This window comes from Dermacentor variabilis, chromosome 1, assembly GCF_050947875.1.
Source record: "Dermacentor variabilis isolate Ectoservices chromosome 1, ASM5094787v1, whole genome shotgun sequence".
NCBI classification, from domain to species: domain Eukaryota; kingdom Metazoa; phylum Arthropoda; class Arachnida; order Ixodida; family Ixodidae; genus Dermacentor; species Dermacentor variabilis.
In genome coordinates this window covers 113,490,248-113,511,403 of record NC_134568.1, presented here as the reverse complement: position 1 = coordinate 113,511,403, position 21,156 = coordinate 113,490,248, and the positions used below count along the sequence as shown (strand labels likewise).

The window sequence follows — 21,156 nt, the reverse complement described above, 5'->3', positions numbered from 1 at the left end:
GACAGACGAGAGGACATCCAAGAGTTGGCCAACAACAGCTTCCAAGACCTGACTACATCGCCATGACTATGCTGTGCAACCCCAACCCAACGCCACACTGCCATAACCGGCCTTGTCCAGTGCCACAATCACCTGACCACGTCGGCCACACAACGCCTGACTAGTCCAGACTGCGTGTTGTGTAATGCAAGTCTCGTAAGGGGGCTACACCCTCGTCACTCACAACGAAGGTCTATGTCTACGTCGTGTTGCAACTACACAGGCTGACATCTTGCACCACGCCTTGCCGACGTTCACTGCTACTCTGACAGTCAGAACATTCAATTCTTGGGGACTGTCACTTGGCCAGTCAGACTATAAACATTATACAGCTAATTTCTCATTTGTTTTGATTATGTATATACCTAGTTTCGTTAATCTCTTTTGTGTACAGGGTATATTTTGTGCGCACATACTTTGCTGGTCATTTGTTTTGGGTTATATTGTGTCTTGGGAAAAATATTTAACATATTTGCATTGCGTCTCTGTCCATTCCTGGAGCGGTGAAATTCGTGACAGTTGGCAAGCCTGTCAGGATTTGTTCTTCCTGTCGTGCTCTGCCACATGAGCAAGGGTCTCGCTTATGCCACGGATGTACGGTATTGAAGTCCGTTTTTTGGGGGGTCCAGGGTGGGTGGGTACTGCGTGAGCCAGCTGGCACCCTACTGAGTCAATGAAGTACTCAGGGTATCCACAAGCCATCAATTCCCACCGCACAAGTGAATTGTCTGCCATGTGGTCTTCTGCTGTTGTGCACACATTTTTCACCCAACGAAGGAGAGAGCAGACAACAGACCTCTTCTGCGAAGCAGGGTGCACCAATGTGTAGTTGAGGTAGCGCCCCGTGTGAGTTAGCTTCCTAAACACCTCGAATAACAGGTTTGGACCTTCGCGTGGCACAAGGGTGTCCAAGAATGGCAGTTGACCTTCACATTCCACTTCTATGGTGAACCTAATTTTGCTTGCAATTGTTTAAGTGAGCCGTGAAGAGGTCGAGGTTTAAGTCAAGGTTAGCTCGTTTACATCGACACCTAAGGTCTTCTTCAGATATGTCGACTGTTTCAGAGTTTTGCAAAAACAGAATATTCACCTCTTCACGGCTCACTTAAACAGTAATGCAAGCAGCAATTAAGTTCACCGTAGAAGTGGAATCTGAAGGCCAACTGTCATTGTTGGACAGCCTCGTGCAACATAAAGGGCCAAACCTGTTATTCGAGGTGTTTAGGAAGCTAACTCACACGGGGCGCTACCTCAACTACACATTGGTGCACCCTGCTTCGCAAAAGAGGTCTGTTGTCTGCTCTCTCCTTCGTTGGGTGAAAAATGTGTGCACAACAGTAGAAGACCACATGGCAGACAATTCACTTGTGCAGTGGGAATTGATGGCTTGTGGATACCCTGAGTACTCCATTGACACAGTAGGGTGCCAGCTGGCTTGTGCAGTACCCACCCACCCTGGACCCCCCGAAAAATGGGCTTCAATACCATATGTCCCCTGCATAAGCGAGACCCTTGCATGCGTTGTGGTCATATGATGTGCAGGCTGTGCACGTTCCAAAACGTAAACACGAGCTCATGCATGTGAAAGACCGTTCGAAAAAGGGCAAGTTCCCAGGCGTAGTGTAGGTCCTTCGGTGTGCGAACTGTCGGTATGACTACATCGGAGAAACCGGCAACTCCAAAAAAAGACTTAAACAGCACAGGAATGATGTCCAGAAACGATACTTTGCATTGAATGCCCTGGCCGAGCACTGCGCAACTACGTCACAATTAGCTAGGAAAAATATCGCTTGATTGTTAAGGAATGAAATCATTTTACGTGTCTTTATCTTGAATCTCTAATCATCCATGTCCATGTATGCCAAGTACCTTAATCATGTTTTGAGCTGCAGATAAGAACGCTACCTACTCTGCTGCTGGTTTCATTGTGAACAAGGCTCCCGTGGGAAGCCGAAACAAATATATTTTAAACCATTTTGGTTGCGTTTGCTTAGTCCTGACATTTCGCATGGCCCCCACGACTTCAAATTAATGAGGTTTACTGCATGTACACATGTTTGCAATTACACGCTTACTTAATTTCTCTCAGCATGTCTGCTAGGCTACGGTTCATTTTGAGCACCGCGATTTCTCCTCCTCAGGGGCACCACATTTCGAAAGATATGCATCAAGTGCATCTGGAAAATTAATCATTTCACTGTAATACATGTATTGTTACAAACATTACACAAACAAATTTGAAACAATGTCGATGATGCTGTCCACAGCTTCCAATTTATGGAGGCTCAATGCCGGCTTCTCAATGAAATTGCGGTCGTTCAGGAAGCACCACCAAAGAGCCCCTGTGATGCTCCTATCCTGAGTGCCAGAACTCCCCACACCAGTTTCGCCAGTTCTTTGCAGAACAGGGAGTCCTAGCCATGGCACTAGAGCAGGTGCCACTCCTCGTCAATGTATACATTTGCTAGGTGTACCTGCAATAAAAGGGCAGAGACACGTTAAGACTGCTTAGGTGTGGGAACGTGAAAGCATCTTTGTGAACCAGATGGCTGCAATGTGACGTGCACAATATGACACACACAGTAGGCACACCTTAAAGGGACTGACAACCGATTTTTAAGGACCTAGTTCTTGGCACAACACAAAGCTCACCCTCAGTAGCGTTTACATCTGCAACGGTTACTTCCAAAAGCACATGGATATTGTGGCATCACAGAAGTGTCCTTGTTTCACACCCCAGGTTCTATTCCCACCCAGTCTGCCAAACTTTCTCATTAAAGCAGCTAATTTGCTTTGTTTACAGGAACCTGAGAAATCTGACATCAAGCCTTTTTTATGCATCTTTATGGTTTGTGCAATCAGCCATTGGTTTTATGTCACTAACTGCTGGCAGCAAAAAGAAGTATGTCCAGTGGCATTAGTGTAGGGGCTCCACACATGGCTTACCTCTGTTTGAAAGTAATCTTTAAAGAGACTACACAAGCAATACACAACCACTTTCAGTGAGCCCAAGTTGACTTTCAGCTTTGTGAAGCGTAGAAAGTGGTACAGGTTGTACGGCATGGTGTAGCACGAAAAACTGGAAAAAGAAAGGTTCTAAAAGACAGGAAAAAGGGAAAGACGGCGCCACACTCAACTGTTTATTAGACACAAAACTTGCTACATATATACCGCGCACACTCTCGACATCAGGGGAAGAAAAGAGCAAGTGTCAGGTTATCTTGTTTGCGTCAAACCCAACAATTTCTTTTTGCATCATATAACAAAACAGATGTTTGACTAACACACGCTTGACCAATTATACGAATGTGACATGCCTCTAGCAGTTCCTGCGCAGTTTTATCGCTACTCTTACCTAGGATTCTCACCACAGAAAAACTTGGCTTACAGTACAGCAGCACGGTATACAATACGCAGAAAAATGGGCATTCATATGCGCTTTTAAATTGTTTGCATGTTCCCTCATTCAGTCTTTCACACAACGGCCAGTCTGCCTGATGTAGGTTTTCCTGTAACTTAGCGGTACATGTATCTGGTAAACCACAGCAGTGGAACACTTTTCCACGTAGCACTTTGCATGTTTGACTTCGTACATTTGCACTGCACATTCTATGATTCGGGGACATAGGCAAGACAGCGTGTTCGAGGAAGAAAACAACAGGTACCTCATACCTGTTTGCCGCCTTGAGGCTGTGGCTCACCCTGTGATAATAAGGTGCCACTTGAGCCTTTCTTTGGGAATCGTGCTTACTTCCCTCACTCCCCTTCGGATTATTGTTACATTTTAGTTGCTGCAGCGAGGTTTCTGCCACTAGGTGATGACCGAATGAGGAAATCTGGCATTTAAAAGCTGCTGGACATGATGCTTGAAACTAGACAAAAAAGCTATGTGGAAAAGCGGTCCACGTGGTTTACCAGACACCGTTAAGTTATGGGAAAACCTATGTCGGGCAGATTGGCCATTGTGTGAATGACCGAATGAGGGAACAAAAACAATTTAAAAAAGGATATGAACACCCATCTCTCTGCACATTGCAAATCGTGCTCCTGTAAGCCACGTTTTTCTGAGGTGAGAATCCCAGGTAAGAGTAGAGATAAAACCGTGCGGGAACTACTAGAGGCATATTACATTCAGATCAGTGGTCAAGCATGTGTTAGTCAAACATATGTTTTTTATATGATGTGGAAATGAAATTGTTGGGTATCACACAAACAACATGACCTGTCACTTGCTCTTTTTGCTGCCCCTGATGTCAAGAGTGTGCGCAATATATATGTAGCAAGTTTTGTGCCTAATAAACAGTTGTGAGTGTAGTGCCATCTTTCTTTCCCTTCTTTCTGTCCTTTTGTATCTTTCTTTTTGCAGTTTGTTGCACTACAACAGCATGGCATTTAGCAAAGACCAAGTCGCTCAAGAGAAAGTTACGGTGTGGTACAGGTTGTACCAGCCAATCAGAAGAGCTCTCTTAGTATCCGCCTCTGATCACCCTCTGAGCAATTAGACAGCTTGTATCTCTACAACTTTTGGCTTGTGCTGTTAGGCTATCATTACATAAACTATAAATGCAGAAGTACATATTAGCATGCTTTATGAAAAGCCAGAGTAGTACTATACTGACTGGATGTGACATAAATGGTAAGAATGTTCTGGCTGGAAACATTGTGAGTTTATCAACACTGACTGACGAGTAACTGAGAAAGTTGGTGCATGTTCATGGTTAACTTTTGCGTACAACACAAGGGACAGAAGAGAGACCACAGCGCACAAAAGCTACCAATTCAATGTTTAAATGTTTATTTTATGGGAAGGAATACAGAAAATATTTACACTGCATGTGCACTTGTACTGCACAAACGTTCTTTTAGAATGAGGGCAAATGTTGCATAACAAATAGAATTAGAAAGCACAGAGTGATTGTATTCTGTGTCATTTAGAGAGTGTTCCTCTTTTTCACACAATCATAATGAGAGCGGACTGACACGTCCCAGTATTTAATTGATATTCCTTACTGTTATTGTTGGCCATTCAGTTACCAGAGGTGAAAAAAACAGATGAACAATCTAAATCTGATGCATAGCACCAGTCATGTCAATGCATTGTCATGTGGCACATATGGTGCTCTCCTGGGTGCATGTGAGGCACCAGCCAGTCTGCCCAATGTACATTTGACCAAATATACAGATGATCAAAGGAATAGACTACACTACTGCTAACGTACACAAGACAAATTTGGTGGTATCTTTAACTAAGCAAGCCTCCCTAGCCTGGGTGCCTTTCTCAATTCGCTTGTAGACTGCTTGCTAGGGATACACATTTGTACACACATACATATGTATACACATGCACAACAGTCCACAAGTGAATTGAGAAAGGCGAGCAGGCAAACAAGGTTTGCTTGGTTAAAGCAAGTTTGTCTAGTGTGTGTGAGAGGCAGTGTACTGTATTCCTTTCACATGTGGTCAAATGTACACAGGGCAGACTGGCCATAGCTAAATGCGCCAAATGTGTGCCAAAGAAATCACTAGTATGCTCGTCCAACTTGACCGTGCATTGCTGCGATAGGGCCTCAGGCTAAATTAAGATCGTTCATCTGTTCTCACCCACGGTGAAGAATTGACAAGAGAAATCAGTGAGGCATACCACATAAATAAGACGTGTTAGCCAGCCCTCATTGTCAATGCAAGAAAAGCGTCCTTTCGAGATGACAAGGGATAGAAATTATTCTGCACATATTTACTTTTCTTTTTATGCAAATACTGTTTATCGTGGTTTAATGCCTTTATATCACAACTTACATCTTCCCTCTGAAAGAACTTGTGCACAATATAAGCACATATCCAGTGACATTGTTATTTTTAATCCTTCCATGAAACAGAGAGACAGTTGTTAGCAGCAGTCATGTTGTATGGTCTCCCTTCCCTCCCTGTGCAAATTCTGTCCTGAAAAGTTACATGAACTGAATGGCAAACTCATAAGGACACTACAAATTTCACCTAGTGAACACAGCTGGTTCTCTGAAAATGCACGAATACGGTGATAGGTATGTGTCGGCATAGTGTAGCACGCTAACTTCGACACTACTGCAATACTTCAGCTGTCACACAACTACAGTGCTTAAGAGACCACAGAAGTGTAAGTGCACAACAAAAAAAGCAGGTGCATCAACCATAAATTTGACTTCAGCAAACACAGGCTGTTTCGTGTGGCTAAAACACTAGCTAATATGTAGAAAGTATATGCACAGGTATACTTAGCTATAGATACTCGCCCATTCAACTTAAAAACTTATTATGAGTTGCTGTGCATATGATGCTTGCTCTAGACACTGGTGGTTACAACAAAGATACTTTTAGAATGAGATAAAATGCTTTCATCTGCCCAGTAATCGAAGTTTTATTGATAGCATTATAATTTAGGCTTGCTGGTTGAAGATATTCTGACCTCAACAGCACCAAGCAGATTGAATATAAGAATGCCCACTGTGCTGACCAAATACATAGTGTGAAACAGAACAACACGAACAGGGACCCAAAGTATTAGAAATTATTCATGACAGCTGTTGAATTAGGGCTTGTTGGTTGATTATCACTATTAAAATTACAGAAGTGCCAATCGGAATGTTCTATGTGGTGCAGTTGAAATTAAATTCATTTGATGAGCAACAACGAGCAAATGCTACAGCAAAAGCAACCAGACAATTTAGCACTATGTATGAAATAGTGTTCTTTAATGATTGAGCATCAATACACGGATCTATCAGCTAACTATGTGATCTATACTGTGTTTACTTAAAGTGAAAAATAATGTAATTGGACATAGACTCTTAGCTGCTACAATGCCTATTTGCATGAATGGGCATAGCTTGCCAAAAATTTTTTTTTATGGGAGAGAAAAAAAATCAAGCTTACTAGAAAACACCTCAGTACAGCAGTAACGTCAATACTTCCTTTTGGGAGAGTTGGTTCATCTCGAAACATATGGGTAACAGCACAAACAGACCACAAGAAGGCAGACACGTACACACAGTGCTGACTAACAACTGATTTTATTGGCAAGGACAGCACACCTTGTAGGGTGTCTCACATAACTTGAGCCAAGAATTTTTTTTAAAAATGAAAGGCACGTTGGAAGCGAACTGAACCGAATGCATACTATTCGCAATAGCCTATAGTAACTCCTACAATCCTTTGTTTTCCCCATAACTCGCCAATTAATTAAATTTAATTACCCAACTCTAATTATCGGCTGAGGACCCCAAGTATGGCACACAGATTTGTAGAGCCCGTTCAGAAACCACCGATCGAGTTGTTTGCTTTACGATACGTCTCACATAGTCATTTCTTCTGAGTTGCAAAGAAAGTCCGCGAAATATGAAACAAGGCACGTGACAGAGTGCTTGCGCAGTGGTATTGTGCTCCTCTCAAGCGTGCCTTCGGTGAACAAGGTCGGCTCCCGTCGGATGATGGCGAAAATGCAGGTGGAGCGGTGCCAATGAGATAAAGAATGCCCTGCCACTTTCTCGTCACCAGTCACGATGCAGCCAACCTTGTTCACCGAACGCACGCTTCAGAGCAGCACAATACCACTATGCTCCATCACGTGGCCTTCTTCATATTTCATGGGCTTTCTTTGCAACCAGGAAAAAAGGACTACATGAGACATTTAGTAAAGGAAAGAACTCGATCAGTGGTTTCTGAAGGTGCTCTACAAATCTGCGTATCATACTTGGGGTCCTCAGCCAATAACTAAAAGTTCTGTAATTAAACTTATTTAATTTGCAAGTTATGGGGAAAACAAAAAATTGTCCGAGTTACTATAGGCTATTGCGAATAGTATGGGTTTCGTTCAATTCCCTTCACACGTGCCTTTCATTTTTAAATTCTTGGCTCACGTTATGTGGGACACCCTGAATATGCCAGAGTGAAGCAAGGGAAATGAAAGGGAAAATCATGTCAAGGGTGACAGCGTGCCAAGTTCACAAGCGCAATGAAGCCAACCAAACACAACAAAGCGCAAACAATTATTTTTCTTTTCCTTTGCAATCTGAAGCCCTGATAGCCGCACCCAGAAGATCAGATTCAGCATCAAAGAGAGCAAAGTGAGGGGTGCTAAAACAGTTGCTACCGAATTTTCTAATGTGGAAGGTTTTTAAACTGATGTGCGCAGTCTTGTCACTGCTCTTTCCTAGAATCGTCGTGACTTTCATCTGGGCCCCACAATCCGTATACTTGCTAACGTGCGCAACTAAATGTGCATATTTCTCATCTAGTGTTTTTTTTTTCAGTTTTTGAGGGTGTTCCCCTGAACGGTCATTGATACAGCGAGCAATTTCACGGACAGAAAACATCCCACATGACATGGGGATGCAATACACCACTCCAGTGGAACATTTTACTAACGGCGGTTGGTGCTTCTTCTGGCATTACATATACGTTGACACAACTTTCCCAGCTCCTTTCGGGCATAGAAACAAATTGGCACACCGTGCGTACTTGCCACCTTAAGATTGTGGGAAAGTTTGTGGATGTAAGGGACCACCTCTGTCTTAGGTGCCTTCAGTTGATCCTCAACCATTGCACTTCCACATCCACACTTGAACTTTTCAAGGAGGACTTCTGAAATGGCAGTCAAGACCGAGATGGGGAACCCTGCAGCTAAAAGACGGCTTACCTGATTATGAAAACTGAGCTTAATCTGATGTGGGCACGATTTTTGGAGAGCCTATTCCATACGAAACACCTGTATACTTCTCTTAATTGTCTTGGAGTGTACCGAGTGAAAGGGCAGCAATTCCTTAGCCCGTGGGTTGGAGGCCCAGCCAACATGTCCATCACTGAACGTAATCTTTACGTATAAAAACTAAAATTGAAAGGTTCGGAAGTTCAAGGGTGAAAGGCAACTCACGTCTATGTTTGCTAAATATAGATAACACTTTGCCTACTGTAGAGGGTAGGTGAAGGTGGGCTGCTGTTTATAAAAGCACCAAATAAGTGTCAACATGCCCAAAAATTTTTAAAACTGGCCCCCCATTAAACACTTGTTCCAGTGTTTGTCCACCTTTACCTGAAAAATGTCACAAAGGTTAGGGGCTACGCAAGACCCTATGCAGATGCCATCGCACTGCAAAAACAGCTGCTTGTCAAATACAATAAAAGTCGAGTTCAAATAAAACTGCAATAAAGATAGAAAATTATGAACGGCCAAACCAACGGTGTTCTGGAAGGATACGTCGCCGTTGTCTTCTATGCACTCTTTGACACATGCTAGCAGTTGATTCTGTGGAACAGAATTAAACAACTCCTGCACGTCTTCCGAAAAACCGAAACCAACATGATCATTTCGCTCTAAAAACTGTACTACTGCGACTGATTTCTTTAAAAGTAATGGGTCGTTTAAAGCTAGCGCCTTGAGCTTCTTTAGCAAAAACTGGCTAACACTTCTGCCACGATCCCTGTTCACTAACAATAGTGCCTAACGGAACTTTGGGCTTATGTGTCTTGGCTGTGAAAACCCCCCTCAAACTGTTCCCTCTGCTGTTAGATATGTCCCTGGCAAACTTTCCAAGGTATAATTGATTACAAAACTCAACGAACTGAATTTTTCCTCGCACTTCACTTTTCTCTCCAGGGACACAGTTCTTATTAGCCGCTACCAAACATTTTTAATTGTAAATTCCCTTGGGTAACGTATGTGATTCCGTCTGGTCCTGGTGCCGACGTGACCCATCTTGGCATCGAATCATGACGTCTTCTTCTATCTTATTATAATATGATGTGGGAGACAGGAAATGTTCCAGATTCTTGGAAATGCAGTTGCGTTGTAGGCCTGCTTAAGCCGGGGAAATACCCTAACGAGCTCTCCTCCTGCAGACCGATCACCTTAGCCAGTTGCGTCGACAAAGTAATGGAAAGAATGGTCTTGTCAAGGCTGGAATGGTTTCTAGAGAAAAATAATTGCTTTCCCGATTTTATGCATGGATTTAGAAGAGGCCGTTCTTCCATTGACGGTGTTATTGACTTGGTATCCACTGTTGAACAAGAAAGAAGTCGCCGTCGGTTAGTTGGAGCTGTTTTTCTGGATATTAAGGGTGCATACGACAATGTACTCCATTATGCAATCCTTGATGCACTGGAAGATTTAGACGTCGGTGGCCGGCTATATGCATGGATTGTTAGCTACCTCAGTGGCCGCACGGTGTATATGTCAACAAGTGATGGCTACACCGGACAGTACCATATACATTGAGGTGTTCCACAAGGAGTTCTCAGTCCAACTCTTTTCAATGTTGCATTGATTGGCCTTGCATCCGAACTTCCTAGCACGGTGAAGATTAGCGCATATGCGGACGACATATGCATATGGACATCTGGAGCCACCTGTCCCCAAATGCGTGCTAGGCTTCAACGTGCAGTGACAATCACAGCTAAGTATCTGCGGCGTCAAGGCCTCCAACTCTCAACAGAAAAATGTTCCGTGATTACATTCACGCGAAAACAAATGACCAGGTATCCGATAATCATTAACAGAGTAGCGATACCTATGGTTACACACCACAGATTCCTTGGTGTAGTCATAGACCGGGGATTATCTTGGTCAAGACACGTCGCCGCACTGAAGTCAAAGCTGAAGAGTTTTGTTCACGTCCTTCGCATCGTTGCAGGAACAAGATGGGGCCCCTCGGAGTCGTCGTTACTCCAATTGTACCAAGCACTATTCGTAGGGTATATACGGTACAGCATTCCGGCGCTCTCAGGCATGAGACTTAGCTGTGTGCGTGTGCTGGAGAGCATTCAAGCTCAAGCATTGCACACATGTTTAGGCCTCCCACGATGCACGTCAACCAATGGAACAATAGCGGAAGCTCTTAGTTGTCATATTGGGGTATACTTGCTCTGCGAGCCTCTTCGAATGTACCTTCGCGTGTTGACCCGACAAAGGCACCATCCTCTGTCATCGCTCCCTGCCACCCACCCAGGTTCCAGCTTTTCAAGGACTATATCGCGCCATCAACGCATTTTGCAATCGAGATTTTCTCCCGCCTGTATTCCAAGAATACCCCCGTGGGTTCTGCCTAAACCTGTCGTTACATTGCAGATACCTGGAATTACTAAAATGTCATATCCGTTGCATCTATTGGCCTCAGGCAACTCACCCTGTGGCACATTTCTACAAAGTACGGAGATACTGCACACGTGTATACCGATGACTCTGTCACACCATATGCCTCCACTGCAGCCTTCGTCATTCCACATATGATCATTGCTCGGCGGTTTAAACTAGGCCATAGCTCAACATCAACTGCCGCAGAACTTGTTTCTATCCGGGAGGCACTTAGATTTCTCTCTGAGGAGCCTCCTCACGCATGGACAATATTCTGCGATTGCAAGCCAGCTCTTCAAACGATTGACTGTGTCCTCAGACGGGGCCCGTATTATTCCATGGCTATAGAAATTACAGAACGGCTCGACCACGCAACTAGATATGGCCACAATGTCACCTTTCACTGGATACCCTCACACTGTGGCCTGATCAGGAACGAACAGGCAGAAGCTGAAGCGAAAACTGCTTTAGATAATGCTTGTGAAGTACGCATTCCGTTCTCACGTACAGACACAAACGTCCTACTTCGTCGCGTAAACCGCAACTCTACGTTAGAACACTGGACCTAACCAGATCGACGACACAAGCGGTTACACAAATGGGACCAAGAAATAAAATTTCGTATGCCTCACAAGCTCAAAAGAAGCCACATGAGCACGGTGCACCGGATTCGCCTTGGTGTCGCATTCACCAACCGTTATAGACATATGATAGGTGCCAGTGATACTAGCCCAAACTGTGAATGCTGTGAGGTGCCAGAAACGCTTGAACATATATTTTGTGTGGGTCCCACCTACGCGCAAGAACGACAGCAACTTGCCTCTTCCATTGCAAAGATCCATGAGAGACCGCTATCGGACGAGTTTCTTTTAGGTCCTTGGCCTAATGCAAACAGCGCAGCCCTGGTAACAAGAGCCGCTGTAGCTTTTCTCCAAGCCACTGGGCTGGACGCACGGCTTTAGAGAGGCCACAACTCTGAATTTGTATATACGCATCTCTTCCTTATACCATCATCATTCATTGGCCCTTTCCCTCCCCGTCCCTCTCCCCAGTGTAGAGTAGCAGGCCAGAGCAAGTTATAGCTCAGGCCGACCTCTCTGCCTTTCTGTAAATAAATTTCTCTCTCTAACTTGGGTAATACAACGAGCCCACTCTCTTTGTCAGCTTGCGTAAGCATCAGGTTGTTACTCTTAAAAAAAGATATGTCATTCAACAATCTCCTATGGTGCGAGTCCGGGGTTTTTGGAGCAAGCTTTAGCAGGCAGTCAACATTTTTGAGAAGGCGGTGGTCCCGATTATCATCTTTTCCTGAGTGGCCACTTTCCAATTTAATGCAGTGAGATCATGTGCAGGAACATCAGCTTGGACCCCAAATTTGGATCCTTTCTGCAGACGATGCATAATCTTCCCTGGTATGTGGACGTCCCCCATGACGACATTGCTTCCATCTTGCGTCATTTTCCTCCTGAACACCGGAGCAACTCATTCAAGATGCAAGCATCTTAATCGCAAGCCAATCAGGATGGTCCTTAAAACACAGAAGATGGAACCAGTCCTGTAAAAGTTGGACTTGTTGTCACAGTTCTGAGTGACTTATTCTGCAAAATGTTTTCACATGCCCCCACACTGGTTTCACAAGGCTGAAGAGGGTACTTACTTCATTAGGGACGAGTCCTTTCCGGATGCAAAAGGTGAAGTGTCTTTCCTTCCTCTTGTAAGGTTGTAAGGCACCTTCCTTTTCCACCATCAACCTTCTACTCAGTCACATCGCCCATGCAACATGCTAGTCAAGACAGTTCGCCTTTTCTATCCGGAAATGACTCGTCCATAACGAAGTAAGTGCCCTCTTCGGCCCTGTGAAACCAGCGTGGGGGCACGTGAAAAGACTTTGCAGAATAAGTCGCTCAGGACAGGTTGCACCTTCTGTGATTTAAGGACCATCCTGACCGGCTTGTGATTAAGAAGCTCGCATCTTTGAAGCGCCTAGTGGCACAGCTCATGGAGTGCAGGTGGAGGTGCATCTTGAATATGTTGCTCTGTTGTACAGGAGACAAGAAAATGACGCAAGATGGAAGCAATGTCAGCGTCATGGGGGACATCCATATACCAGAGTAGATTATGCAACATCTGCAGAAAGGATCCAAATTTGGGTTCCAAGCTGATGTTCCTGTGCATGATATCACTGCAATGAATCGAAAAGTGGCCGCTCAGGAAAAGATGATAATCGGGACAGCTGCCTTCTTGAAGGTATTGACTGGCTGCGAAAGTTTGCTCCGAAAACCCCGGACTGGTACTGTACTAGATTGTTGAATGACATCTCTTTCTTTAAGAGTAACAACCTGATGCTTATGCAAGCTGACAAACAGGGTGGGTTCATTATTTTACCCAAAGGAACTTACAATGAAAAAGGTTTGGTAGCGGCTAATAAGAACTTTGACCCTGGAGAGAAAAGTGAAGTGCAAGTAAAAACCAAGTTCCTTGAGTTTTGCAAGCAATTAACCTCGAAAAGTTTGCCAGGGACATATCTAACAGCAGAGGGAACAGTTTGAGGGGGTTTTTCACAGCCAAGACACATAAGCCCGAAGTTCCGTTTAGCACTATTGTTAGTGAAGAGGGATCGTGGCAGAAGTGTGTTTGCCAGTTTTTGCTAAGAAGCTGAAGACGCTAGCTTTGAATGACCCATTTCTTCTAAAGCAATCAGTCGCAGTAGTAGATTTTAGAGGGAAATGATCATGTTGGTTTCGGTTTTTCGGAAGACGTGCAGGACTTGTTTCATTCTGTTCTGCAGAATCAACTGCTAGCGTGTATCAAAGACTGCATTGAAAATAATGGCGACGTATCCTTCCAGAACACTGTCGGTTTGTCCGTTCATAACTTTCTATCATTATTGCAGTTTCATTTGAACTCTACTTCTATTGTGGTAATAGTTCTGCGGAAACCCGCAAGGTGGAGATAAGTAAATAATTATGGGAAAATGAGACATCCACTCAATCGTAGCAATTAATTGGTACGATTGACATCTGCTACCCTACTACCTGCTAGCCACCGGGTTAGCTCAGCTGGTAGAGTGGCTGCCCTGGAAAGGCAGTGGTCCTGGGTTCTAGTCCCGGACTAGGACGAAGAATTTTTCTTCAACTGCGAGGCTTTTCTTTAAGGAACCCGCATGGGTTTCCTTTGTAGCAATTGCTATGATTTGGTGGATACCTCATTTTCTCTAAATTAATTACATTTATTGTATTTGACGAGTAGTCATTTCTGTAGCGCGATGGCATCTGCATAGGCTCTTGCGTAGCCCCTATTCTTTCTGACATTTTTCTGGCCAAGGTGGAAAATGCACTGGAACAGATGTTTAATGGATCCCGGTTTTACAATTTTTGAGGTATGTTGAGGATGTTTTAGTGCTTTTAAAAAAGCAGCCTACCTTCCCCTTAATGATGCCCATGAGATTGTCGTTCATTGCTGCAACACTAAGGTCCTCTTCCTGAGTTAAAGCAGAGTACCTGTTCTGTAGCTTGATCCGGAATTCCTCTAGTTTCCCTCTTACCGCTAACTCATTGATTGGCTTCTTGTGTACCAGTTTCTTCCGTTCCCTCCTCAAGTCTAGGCTAATTCGAGTTCTTACCATTCTATGGTCACTGCAGCGTACCATGCCGAGCACGTCTACATCTTGTATGATGCCAGGGTTCGCGCAGAGTATGAAGTCGATTTCATTTCTAGTCTCACCATTCAGAAGTCGGTGGTAACGCCGTTATACAGGAAACCAGTAAGCTATCGCAGGAGACGAAAGATCTGATCAAGAAACGCCAATGTATGAAAGCCTCTAACCCTACAGCTAGAATAGAACTGGCAGAACTTTCTAAGTTAATCAACAAGCATAAGACAGCGGACATCAGAAACTATAGTATGGATAGAATTGAACAGGCTCTCAGGAACGGAGGAAGCCTAAAAACAGTGAAGAAGAAACTAGGAATAGGCAAGAATCAGACGTGTGCGTTAAGAGACAAAGCCGGCAATATCGTTACTAATATGGATGAGATAGTTCAAGTGGCTGAGGAGTTCTATAGAGATTTATACAGTACCAGTGGTACCCACGACGATAGTGGAAGAGAGAATAGCCTAGAGGAATTCGAAATCCCACAGGTAACGCCAGAAGAAGTAAAGAAAGCCTTAGGAGCTATGCAAAGGGGGAAGGCAGCTGGGGAGGATCAGGTAACAGCAGATTTGTTGAAAGATGGTGGTCAGATTGTTCTAGAGAAACTGGCCACCCTGTATACGCAATGCCTCATAACCTCGAGCGTACCGGAATCTTGGAAGAACGCTAACATAATCCTAATCCATAAGAAAGGGGACGCCAAAGACTTGAAAAATTATAGACCGATCAGCTTACTGTCCGTTGCCTACAAAGTATTTACTAAGGTAATCGCAAATAGAATCAGGAACACCTTAGACTTTTGTCAACCAAAGGACCAGGCAGGGTTCCGTAAAGGCTACTCAACAATAGACCATATTCACACTGTCAATCAAGTGATAGAGAAATGTGCAGAATATAACCAACCCTTATATATAGCTTTCATTGATTACAAGAAAGCGTTTGATTCAGTCGAAACCTCAGCAGTCATGGAGGCATTACGGAATCAGGGTGTAGATGAGCCATATGTAAAAATACTGGAAGATATCTATAGCGGCTCCACAGCCACCGTAGTCCTCCACAAAGAAAGCAACAAAATCCCTATAAAGAAAGGCGTCAGACAGGGAGATACGATATCTCCAATGCTATTCACAGCATGTTTACAGGAGGTATTCAGAGGGCTGGAGTGGGAAGAATTGGGGATAAAAGTTGATGGAGAATACCTTAGCAACTTGCGATTCGCTGATGATATTGCCTTGCTTAGTAACTCAGGAGACCAATAGCAATGCATGCTCACTGACCTGGAGAGGCAAAGCAGAAGGGTGGGTCTGAAAATTAATTTGCAGAAAACTAAAGTATTGTTTAACAGTCTCGGAAGAGAACAGCAGTTTACGATAGGTAGCGAAGCACTGGAAGTGGTAAGGGAATACATCTACTTAGGGCAGGTAGTGACCACGGATCCGGATCATGAGACTGAAATAACCAGAAGAATAAGAATGGGCTGGGGTGCGTTTGGCAGGCATTCTCAAATCATGAACAGCAGGTTGCCACTATCCCTCAAAAGGAAAGTGTATAACAGCTGTGTGTTACCAGTACTCACATATGGGGCAGAAACCTGGAGGCTTACGAAAAGGGTTCTGCTGAAATTGAGGACGACGCAACGAGCTATGGAAAGAAGAATGATGGGTGTAACGTTAAGGGATAAGAAAAGAGCAGATTGGGTGAGGCAACAAACGCGGGTAAACGACATCTTAGTTGAAATCAAGTAAAAGAAATGGGCATGGGCAGGACATGTAATGAGGAGGGAAGATAACCGATGGTCATTAAGGGTTACGGACTGGATTCCAAGGGAAGGGAAGCGTAGGAGGGGGCGGCAGAAAGTTAGGTGGGCGGATGAAATTAAGACGTTTGCAGGGACAACATGGCCACAATTAGTACATGACCGGGGTAGTTGGAGAAGTATGGGAGAGGCCTTTGCCCTGCAGTGGGCGTAACTAGGCTGATGATGATGATGATGATGACCTTCCCCTACCCTCTACATTAGGCAAAATATTTTCTATTTTTAGCAAACATATACATGGGTTGCGTTTCACCCATGAACTCCCGGACCTTTCAAGTTTACAGTTTTTAGACCTAGAAATCATCTTCTGTGATGGACATGTTTGCTGGGGCTACTACCGACGAGCTAAGAAGTTGCTGCCCTTTGACTCGGCACACTCCAAGACAATTAAGAGAGGTATAGCGGTGTTGTGTATGGCATCAGCTCTCCAAAAATCGTGCCCACATCTAATTAAGCCCACGTTTAATAATCAGGCAAGCCGCCTTTGGCTGCAGGTTCCCGATCTTGGTCTTGACTGCCGTTTCTGAAATCCTACTTCCAAAATTCAAGTGAGGATCAGGAAGTACAATGGCTGAGGATCAATGGAAGGCACGTAAGACAGAGGTGGTCCCTTACATCCATAAATTTTCCCACAATCTTAAGAAGGTGGCAAGTAGGCACGGCGTGTCAATTTGTTGCTCTGCCCCAATTAAGCTGGGAAAGTTGTGTCCACATATCTGTAACGCCAGAAAACGTGGATGCCAGAAGGACCACCAACCGCTGTTAGTAAAATGTTCCACTGGAGTGGTGTATTGCATCCCCATGTCATGTGGGATGGTTTACGTCGGCGAAACTGGTCGCTGTGTCAATGACCGTTTAGAGGAACACGCTCAAAAAGTGAAAAAAAAAAAAGAAACTAGATGATAAATATGCACATTTAGTTGCGAACGTTAGCAAGTATACTGATTGGGTGGCCTGGTTGAAAGAGACGATTCTAGGGAAGGGCAGTGACACGACCGCACGCATCAGTTTAGAAGCCTACTACATTAGAAAATTTGGTAGCAGGTGCTTTAGCACCCCTTCCCTTGCTCTCTGTGATGCTGAATTTGATCTTCTGCATGTGGCTACCGGGGCTTCAGACGGCAAAGAAAAATAATTGTTTGCATATTGTTGCGCTTGGTTGGCTGTATTGTGCTTGCGTGGTTAGCACGCTATCACCCTTGACGTGTTTCCCCCTTCATTTCCTTTGCTTCACTGGCATATATAAGGTGTGCGATCCTTGTCAACAAAACCAGTTGTTAGCCAGCACTGTGTGTATGTGTCCCCCTTCTTCTGATCATGTTTGTGCTGTTACCCATATGTTACAGCAGTAACTGCAGCACAGTGAATAATGACCTTCATGTATCATTTCAGAAAGTTCAGGCTCATCAAATGTGTATTTGCCAGTGGCAGTAATTCTGGGAACAAGAGATAAATAATTGAAAATATGAATGTTAAACAATGGTAAGCACGCCATGTGCTTAGACATGCAACATAGTTGTCCCACTACACTTTGAATTCTTATGTGCACAGAAACTGCACAAGCGTGTAGAATAAACAGAAAAGAAGATGGAAATAAAAGCTGCAGCATAGGAAACAGTTTCAAAACAATAAAGCCAAAATAAAAAGTGAGAAATACACCGTGTGCTAAGCAAAAATAATAACTTTTAACGCTTTTAGGCACAAAAAGGGACGAGAGACAGAGGTACGACACAGACACAGCGCTAACTTCCAGCAATTATTTTATTCTACAAAGCGGTACACATATTTATGTGTAACAGACAACAGCATAAGCATGCACATATGCACTGGTTTCTAATCAAATGAGACAGCAACGAGATGTGTAATGGAAAGTTAAAATGATATCGAAGATGAGAAAGCGACCATGCATAGCCAAAAAATTTTTGTAATTGCAAGATTAAAATGCCATCTCCATCAAGCCACCCTCTGTGACACGTTCAAAAAATCAAATTATTTTTTTGAAAGATCGATTGAAGGTGCGCTAACACGAGCGTTCCCCAAACTAGCGATCTTCGCCGCTTCAATAATCTGTGTTAACATGCCTTCAATCGATCTTTCAAAAAAAGAATTCGATTTTTTAAACGTCACAGAGGGTGGCTTGACAGAGATGACATTTTAACCTTGCAATTACACAAAATTTTTTGGCTATGCATGGTCGCTTTTTCATCTTAGATATCTTAACTTTCCATTACACATGTCTCGTTGCTGTCTCATTTGATTAGAAACCAGTACATATGCGCATGCGTACGCTGTTGTCTGTTACCTATATATATGTGTACCGCTTCGTAGAATAAAACAATTGCTGGAAGTTAGCGCTGTGTCCGCGTCGTACCTTTGTCTCTCACCCCTTTCTGTGCGCCAAAAACCTAAAAGTTATGGAATGCCAACATGCCCAAACCTACGCTCTTTCAAAAATAATAAAGGGAAAATCTTACAGAATTTGTAAGCTGTTGACAAATTTGACTTCACCCTACCATTTGCTAGCCGCCTGGTTAGCTCAGATGGCTAACCAGATGGCTCAGATGGTTAGCTCAGTGGCTGCCCTGGAAAGGCAGTGGTCCCGGGTTCGAGTCCCGGACCATGACGAATTTTTCTTGAACTTCGAGGCTTTTCTTTCGAGGAACCTGTACGGGTTTCCTTTGTAGCAATTGCAATGAATGGGTGGATGTCTGATTTTCCCTTTATTAATTACTTCTCTCCACCTTGCGGGTTTCTGCAAGAACTATTCTGTCAAACAAAAATGAAATTTAAATTGCAGCCAAGCAATTGATGCAAGAAAAAAGACTTAACATCAGGACATGTTAGATCTAGTTTTATATAGAAAACAATAACAGCTATGAACACAAATAAGCAGCAAGTTGCAAAAATACTTAGCCTACTTAGTAAGCTGTGTTGAGTAATATGTTGATAAACTTATTCACGAATGATACTGAGGTCCTACTCTTTGGAACACATACACATCATACATACCTGAACCAAGCAATCAGATTACACACTGCGCTATGGCAGTCATTCAAGGTTTCCCTGCATTTCTGCTGGCTCCTCCATTATGTGGACACTGGTGTGGGTTACGGCCTCGCCACTACAAAATAAGTTCGGAAAGTTCGCAGTTAATTTATAGCAGTGGCACATTAACGGTGTCACAGTGTGAACACATGCAAGGAGCATTTAAAAATAATCACGAAAATAATGTTTGCATTAATGAAGGGTGGCCACAGAGGGACCCCTTCATCACCGTAAAATTTTTAACACACACACAGCAGCAACACATTACAAAGAATCTTTGTTTACATACCAATTCAATTTTTTCATGACTTAGTTTAAGTAACTGTCTCGTGTCATGTTTAGTTATGCATAAGTTATGTCAACACATCTTGTCTTAAAAATTTTTAGTAATCTGTACCTGTTGCAAGCTTTGACTGCTTACGTTTTTTTTTTTTTTTTCTAAAACTGCTCGTAAATTCAGAACCGCGTAAGCACAGATTATTTACAACGTAGAAGCATTTATACGCGAGGAAACGTCATTGCAGTAAGAATCTGTTAAAATGCAGATGAGCGTTGTTATGCAACTTAAGCAGAAAAGCGGGAGCTCACGCACAGGCGCACATGATGAACACGATTATTTCGGAAGGTAATATTCCTCAACGGAAGAAAACGCTTATGATTTTCAATTTCGCATTAAGACAATAAACTTGCCTAGCTAAATTCTGACAACCAGCGCTCAGCAAGCATCAGCACGGGTTCCACTGTTGCCGTGGCAGTTCTATTGGTTCTATTCTACGCTCGTGCACTCTGTGCACACACGAGAAGCACGCACAATACACGTGTAGTTAGCAAGCACGATTACTTACCTTTTGAATGGTACGACGCGGTCGAAAAGCGCTCTCCAAGTTGCTGGTGCTGCGTCGACTCCCAGCCTACACGCCGTTACGTAGTGGACGAGCTGAGGCACGCTAATAATACACATTATTTCTTTGCGACGTCCAGCGAACTTCCCACAACCAGACACAAAAGAGAACGCACTCCAGGGCATGAAAATCGTTGGTCCCCATTTGCCTGGCACGCCACGCATATGGCGAGTTTCAGAGAGACACAAGCTATCTTCTGGCACTTCTGTGTTCGCGAACAAAGTCACATTTCGTTACACCAAACACAAAACCACACGATTAGACAAACACGCCACAACGGCTCGCGCAACCGCCCGGCAGTTGCAAAATAGAGAGCAGACTAGACGAATGAATGCTATGAGCGTCTCCTTTGAAACAGGGTGGTGGGTTGCGCCACCAACCGATCGCATGGGGCGAGCGTCATCTGTAGACCTTTGCGGTTGTGTGGCCCCCGTGATGCCTTAATATTAACCAGTACCCACTCATTTTGTGCCGTATTGCGCCCAACTACGTATAGTTGCGAGACAAAAAAAAACGAACATTGAAGCGTCTATATTGCACGCTATACTTTACTGTAGAAAAAAATTTTAGGGCGTATTTTCGATTTTGAACAACATCTGCC

At 43.8% G+C, this 21,156-nt stretch overlaps 1 long non-coding RNA gene across 1 annotated transcript; it reads right to left on the bottom strand.

Moving 5' to 3' along the window:
- Positions 1–1,510: 1,510 nt before the first annotated feature.
- Positions 1,511–20,846, bottom strand: LOC142571815 (uncharacterized). Its single transcript, XR_012825959.1, has 3 exons — positions 20,499–20,846; positions 19,618–19,729; positions 1,511–2,513 (listed from the first exon to the last, which is right to left on the bottom strand). It is a non-coding gene; the product is annotated as an uncharacterized LOC142571815 (long non-coding RNA).
- Between the last annotated feature and the right edge of the window lie 310 nt (positions 20,847–21,156).